The sequence below is a fragment of the Schistocerca nitens genome, chromosome 1 (genome assembly GCF_023898315.1).
Source record: "Schistocerca nitens isolate TAMUIC-IGC-003100 chromosome 1, iqSchNite1.1, whole genome shotgun sequence".
NCBI lineage: Eukaryota > Metazoa > Arthropoda > Insecta > Orthoptera > Acrididae > Schistocerca > Schistocerca nitens.
In genome coordinates, this window is record NC_064614.1 from 456637370 (window position 1) to 456644350 (window position 6981).

At 41.9% G+C, this 6981-nt stretch overlaps 1 protein-coding gene across 4 annotated transcripts in view; it reads right to left on the reverse strand.

The window, feature by feature from the left end:
• The window catches only part of LOC126251706 (CAP-Gly domain-containing linker protein 1), a 571456-nt gene extending 564484 nt beyond the window's left edge, over positions 1–6972 (reverse strand). For all 4 annotated transcript variants that reach the window (XM_049952334.1, XM_049952318.1, XM_049952309.1 and 1 more), the window contains exon 1: positions 6837–6972. The gene's annotated coding sequence lies outside the window, so the exon portion shown is untranslated. The remainder of the gene's footprint in view (positions 1–6836) is intronic.
• Between the last annotated feature and the right edge of the window lie 9 nt (positions 6973–6981).

Here is a 6981-nt window from a genome sequence, read left to right on the forward strand (position 1 = left end):
GTGGTGTGAATCCTGGTGATCACTGTGTCACCCCATTTTTCATTCGGTATTCATGGGGCAAGTTAATGGTTTGTTTTGAGCATTACTGGAATGTCGATGATGTTCTTTTTGTGAAGTGAAATATATACGTCCCATGGAAGGTTGATCTCTGCACCTGCTGAACACTCATTTTCAGTCGCCCTCCTAATGCACATTGTGAGTGATTAGCAAGTAATATTTTTCCTGCCATAATTGTTAATCCAACAATTGCAAATGAGCTTTACTGAAGATTGAACTTGCGATATTGCACTGAAGGAGTTCCTTGTTAGAACAGCGCTAGTGGTCCAATGTGTAGCGATATCGCTCGCTTCATGAAATTGCCACCAAGTTGTTAAAAACAGAGGGCTGTTGCTGGAATGACGCCTCTCAAAATGATTTATAGAACTGTTGCTCAGAGGGATAAAGTTGAAAAACAAGAGTTCCTCCTGGTGACCATCCGGACCAGTAGTAGTTCACTCAGCAGATTTACGCAGATTTTGAATGAAACAGTAGCAAAATTGTGATATAATAGCGTTTCAAGAGATGACAATATCTTTAATTGGTCTGCTGTTACAAATCATACAGACAGAAGACGTTCAGGATCGAAATGTATAAAGTTGTTCTGTACTTTGTAGGGACAATCTACTGTTGGGAGCTCTTCTGCATTATTTAGAAAAAAATGCAGTTACGGAAAAAAATACGATCAGACATGATAATCTTTGTCAGAGAGAACTCATCATTATACTTGGAAGAGATGCGAATTATCGAAGACGAACAACATGGAAGGTGCATAGGTGAATTGTTATAGAGCCCGCTATTTGACACGCTACACACACAATACAGTGGCTTTCTAAGAGAGTTTGTGGACTACGTTGTAGTTTGTAGAGATGGTCTCTCGCGAGAACTTCTGTAACATTACGACTTTCAGAATGCGGCGGCTGATAACTTTCGCAAAAGAAAGAGTATAATTACACGAACATACGTAACATTATTGAGTGTGTCATTAGAAATTATTCACGCTTCACTGACATCATTTAAACATCTCGGTGTGACCGTAAGAGATAAATCGCGATTCTTGTGTATTGTTGAGTCGTCTGGATATTTAAGTTTTCAAACTAAAATGTCTAAAGTGGATGCTGGGGACGGGAAAACATGCGAAAAGTGAACACACGATTTTCAACGTCACGGATTTGACAGATTTTTACAAACAGGATAGTATCGCAAAGATTATTTACCGATCTGAGCGAACAAAGTGATGGTGTGAAGGAGAGTCTCATTCACAGAATCAGAAGCATATCTTAAAAAAGGCGAGACTGTGAATTTAAAAAAAATTGTTAAAAATACGCGACCTATTTTTATAATTACAATAGTCAGCCCCGACAGCTCAGAGCACAAAATTCAAAACGGAATGGTTTGTAAAACGCCTATTCTGGACGTAAAAGCAACTACGAGTACAATCATGAATACAGGCAATGTAATTTGACGCGAAAAACTTGCAACCTGAAGAGCCTAGCTCAAGTACGGATATGGACATCATTGCTGATGAGACAGAAAGTGCAGTGAAGGTTGATCCTGATCCACTGAACCATTTGACATATCCAGTACTGATAGGGGGTGCCCAAAACCGGACTTCCGCCAAAGTCAACAACTATTTAAAAAAATAATAAAAAAACAGAACTTTTACGCGCATACCTTCTGAAAGTCCTTAAACTTGAGCTATAATGATTTATTTGAACCATCCAACGACGAGTGGGAAAACTTCTACAGCTTTGACGAGACATTTTAAATACTTCTAAGCCATAATTATTCACATAACAGACCTGCGGCGATGCAATCGTTCAGAGATAAATCACGAGTCAACATTGGAAGCATGCGTCGGCGAGATTGTCCAAAGTAATAAAATTAACGACCACCTGAATATTATCTAGAGGAAAAAATCAATCTACGATTCGTGAAGAGACTTCTAGGTTTTTGTACTAAAAATGTAGTTTACAAGAAGGTCGTGTGATGTATCCTCGAGTACTCCGAGACTGAACATCGGATTGAATGAAAGAAACTAAATCAGTTTAATGAAGAACTGTGCGACTTGTGACAAGCCGATTTGATCGGTAGGCGAACGTTAGAAAGACGATCAGCAAACGGAAAGTGGGATAGTTCAAGGTGACGGGCGACAATAGCTGGGTAGAGCTCTTAAAATTTCAAGAGGCTAGATCATACGAAGAATTTACTCCCCCTCTCCCCTATACACTCTTCTTCGAACACTACGACCTGACTGAAAAGAAAGGCGCCAAGGAGGAGATGGTGAGGGGATGATGTTTCCTTTGCCGTATCTCACGCAGTGGCACGTGGAATATAAAGGTGGATACTGATATTTCAGAAAGTGTTTACTTAAAGTTTAACAGTTACATTCACAAACAGTTGCCTGACATGAACGTAATTCAAATCTACGATTTTCTACTTTGCCTAACGTGTGTAAATTGTTACAATCGATATAAAGTTGACTCAATATTTATATTATTTCGACGTCCCCCCCTCTTTCTTTTCTTTTAGTTCCCTTAACGAATGAATTTTGAATAATCTTAAGTGACTAGAATTATGGGGCAAATTTCATAGAAACTGTAGAAACCTCATTTTACTCCATTGCCTTAATAAGACCTGCTTAAGACGAAAGGAAAGGAGTGCAGTATCTTAATATTCATCGACTTGGTAGAGGATTTCGGTTGCGACCTTTTTGAGGGACCATCCCATCATTTGCCAAAAACTATTTAAAAGCAATCAGGGAAAAAATTAAGCCTGGATGGCCGGCCGGCCGGAAATTTCAGTCTTGGCCTCCAGAATACCACTATGTCATCTCCTTTATTTACTTTTTTTTCGGTGGCTGTGTCGACAGCTGGAATTTCCAACGACACTATCACTGTTCGTAACGGGAACGACCCGGACCCTATTTGGTGTTATAATGTTCACCAACAATAACTGAACTTACTGAACTTCGTAGTCTCAAGACAACACGCAAGTCGCCGAAGTGGCATCAAATCGAAAGACTTGCACCCGGCGACGGCGAACGGTCTACCCGACGGGAGGCCCTACCAAGTCACACGGCATTTACAAGACAACACCGATGCATCGCAGTCTGGAAGTCGCACGATTACGCCCCACCTCGCAAATGCGTCAGAAACGTTACCGCTTGATATATTTCGTAAACCACATCAAATATTGACGAACCGATTCCACAGACCGAACGTGAGGAGAGGGGCCAGTGTAATTGTTTAATACAAACCATACAAAAATGCACGGAAGTATGTTTTTTAACACAAACCTACGTTTTTTTAAATGGAACCACGTTAGTTTTGTCAGCACATCTGAACATATAAACAAATACGTCATCAGTGCCGTTTGTTGCATTGTAAAATGTTAATTACATCCGGAGATATTGTAACCTAAAGTTGACGCTTGAAACCTCCGACGTTCTGTTGCGTGTTGTAACAAACACGGGCCACGGTCGGCGAGCAGCATCTGCAGGGACATGTTTACGATGACGACCGTGTTTACGAGTGTGGCTGTAGTGCACTGTTGTGGTTTGGTCTAGCTGTCGCAGTGTCCGCATGTAGCGCTTGCTGCCATTGTTATTCTGCATTCGTCTCCGCATGTTACCAGACGTCTGTGATAGTGTAGTGTTGTAGGAACTGTGAGCATGGTGTATTCGAACTCTGAAAAGGCGGAGATGATACTCATCTATGGCGAGTGTCGACGAAATGCAGCTGAAGCCTGCAGGGTGTATGCAGAACGGTACCCGGACAGAGAGCATCCAACGTGCCGCACATTGCAAAACATCTACCGCCAACTGTATGCAACAAGTATGGACGTAGCACGCAAACGGGTCCGTAACAGGCCCGTCACAGGAGAAGCGGATCCAGTTGGTGTGTTAGCTGCTGTTGCCATGAACCCACACATGAGTACACGGGACATTGCGAGAGCCGGTGGACTGAGTCAAAGTGGTGTCATGCGCATACTGCATCGTCACCGCTTTCACCCGTTTCATGTGTCGCTACATCAGCAATTACATGGTGATGACTTTAATCATCGAGTGCAATTCTGTCAATGGGCATTAACAGAGAATGCGTTGCAGTTCTACCTGTTTACCGATGAAGCTGGTTTCACAAACCACGGGGCAGTGAATCTACGGAACATGCATTACTGGTCCGTGGACAATACTCGCTGGCTCAGACAGGTAGAGCGACAGCGAAACCGTGGACTGTAAATGTATGGTGCGGAATCATTGGCGACCACCTCATTGGTCCTTACTTCATTGCAGAGCCCAAACAGCTGCAACATACATCGCGTTTCTACAGAATGATCTGCCAACGTTGCTCGAAAATGTCCCACTGGAAACGCGTCGACGTATGTGGTATCAGCATGATGGTGCACCTGCACATTCCGCAATTAACACTAGGCTGACCCGTGACAGGATGTTCGACGGGCGTTTCACAGGACGTGGAGGACGCATAAATTGGCCAACCCGTTCTCCTGATCTCACACCTCTGGACTTCTTTCTGTGGGGTACGTTAAAGGAGAATGTGTACCGTGATGTGCCTACAACCCCAGAGGATATGAAAACGTATTGTGGCAGCCTGCGGTGACATTACACCAGATGTACTGCGGCGTGTACGACATTCATTACGCCAGAGATTGCAATTGTGTGCAGCAAATGATGGCCACCACATTGAACATCTATTGGCCTGACATGTCAGGACACACACTATTCCACTCCGTAATTGAAAACGGAAACCACGTGTGTACGTGTACCTCACCCCTCATGGTAATGTACATGTGCGTCAGTGAAAAAGACCAATAAAAAAGGTGTTAGCATGTGGACGTAATGTGCTGTTCCAGTCTCTTCTGTACCTAAGGTCCATCACTGTTCCCTTTGGATCCCTACGTACTTCGGTGCTCTCCGATACACACGATCGAACAGCTGAGGAGTGGTACTCAAGCGTCAACTTTAGATTACAATATCTCCGGATGTAATTAACATTTTACAATGCAACAAACGGCACTGATTACGTATTTGTTTATATGTTCAGATGTGCTAACAAAACTAACGGGGTTCCATTTAAACAAACGTAGGTTTGTGTTAAAAAACATACTTCCGTGCATTTTTTTATGGTTTGTATTAACCAATTACACTAGGCCCTCTCCTCACGTTCGGTCTGTGGAATCGATTCGTCAGTATTTGATGTGGTTTACGAAATATATCCAGCGGTAATGTTAAGTGACTCACCCTGTATATGTGTGTGGTCTTCTAACATGTTCGACTGATTGCAAGTAAATTCAAAACAGAAACTGGATCTGCGCGTTCCGCGTGGAAACAAATGTGATATCTCAAAAAGAAGCGAATTTGATGTTTTACAGACCTAATAGTTATTTGTACCTGAACAGTATCTGCACTTTTACTTTCGCGTCATCTTGATTAACTAAAACAGTTTTGGGCAGTAGTTGGGAACACATCTGTGACTCGTCTTCAGGCCGTTTAAAATTACGCTGGATGCTGTGTATAGACGCCTAAAATTCACAGAGACGTAGGCTACTTCCATACCTGCCGGATAACTTATCATGCATTTACACACTGGTGTGCTTTCAGAGATCACATTCACATTCTGCGCTGCGTACCGCGCTTAATGGCTAGTTAACGCAGTTACGAGTTCTGATTGCCCGTCCCTGCATCTCGCAAACGTACACCCCGATACATTTGCAGTTCATTGTGTGATGAATAAGTCGAAAGCAATTTACTACCCCGTTTCGCGCTGCGAACGTATTTTGGAGCCAATGAACCTTACACTTTTAAGAATATTCCTCTGAGAATTGTTAGCAAATCTGGCAATATTCTGGACACCTGAGACACCATAAACACGTAGTATTTAATAGAACGTCTGTGCTATGATGCAGTTTGCTTTCGGTTATTATTGAGAAACCGGAATTAGCGGATGACTATCAAAATGAACTATACTGCATATAGTAAATTAGTTATAAATAAAAATGAGCCTGTATGAAATCAGCGCGAGATGTCGACTAGTGTAGCTAGACGACTAATCATTAGTAGAATTCAAAATCACGCGATTTCGTTGCCAATATAAATAAAATGTGGTGGCCTTGAATACCGCTATTATCAGAAAAACAAGCTTATAAAATAACGGCGTGTACGCTGAAGTATAAAATGATCTCAGTCGAAGTAAATGTACTGTGCACACACAATATTAACAACCAGCTATTATGTTTCCCGTACCCAACATGGTAAACACTGTCGAAAGCTTACTGACAACAAAATATCCTTGTAGCAGTAAACTACCGCGACTATGATTTTTAAACCTGAAGATCGGTTTACGACTAAAAGCACAGTGAAAAACGGGCAATGGGTGAAAAAAATGCATAAATAACAGTAGCATCCGTCGCCAAGATTCACTTAAATACATATTCACCGATGCTAGAGACTGCGATTTGTTAACAAATTGTGACGTAATGCGACGGTGAAAATGTAGTATGCGCACCGGCTTTCCACAGAATTATTTGAGTTATGTGAACAGAACTCAGTCGCTGGCGGAAAAACGAACCGCTGAAACTCATCGACTTATTGCTTACGCATATAAAAATTTCTAACGCTAATAGAGCAATATTAAACAACTACCATAGACAGCGACGGAATGTAGATCTGATAAATGGAAACAACAAAAAACATGTTCATTGCTTAAAATTACATAAAAACAATGTCAATAATAAAGTAAAACATGAGAGTAATTAGCCATAGAGGTGCAACAACGACTTACACTCGATATTTCGCGGAAACGGCTCAAGTCATCATTCGTAAACAGAAAATAACATTGTAAACCTACGCGCAACAGCACACGTTAACTTCTCTCACGACGACATCCTTCGCACTGACGCTGTTGTCAACTGATGCTTAGTCATCTC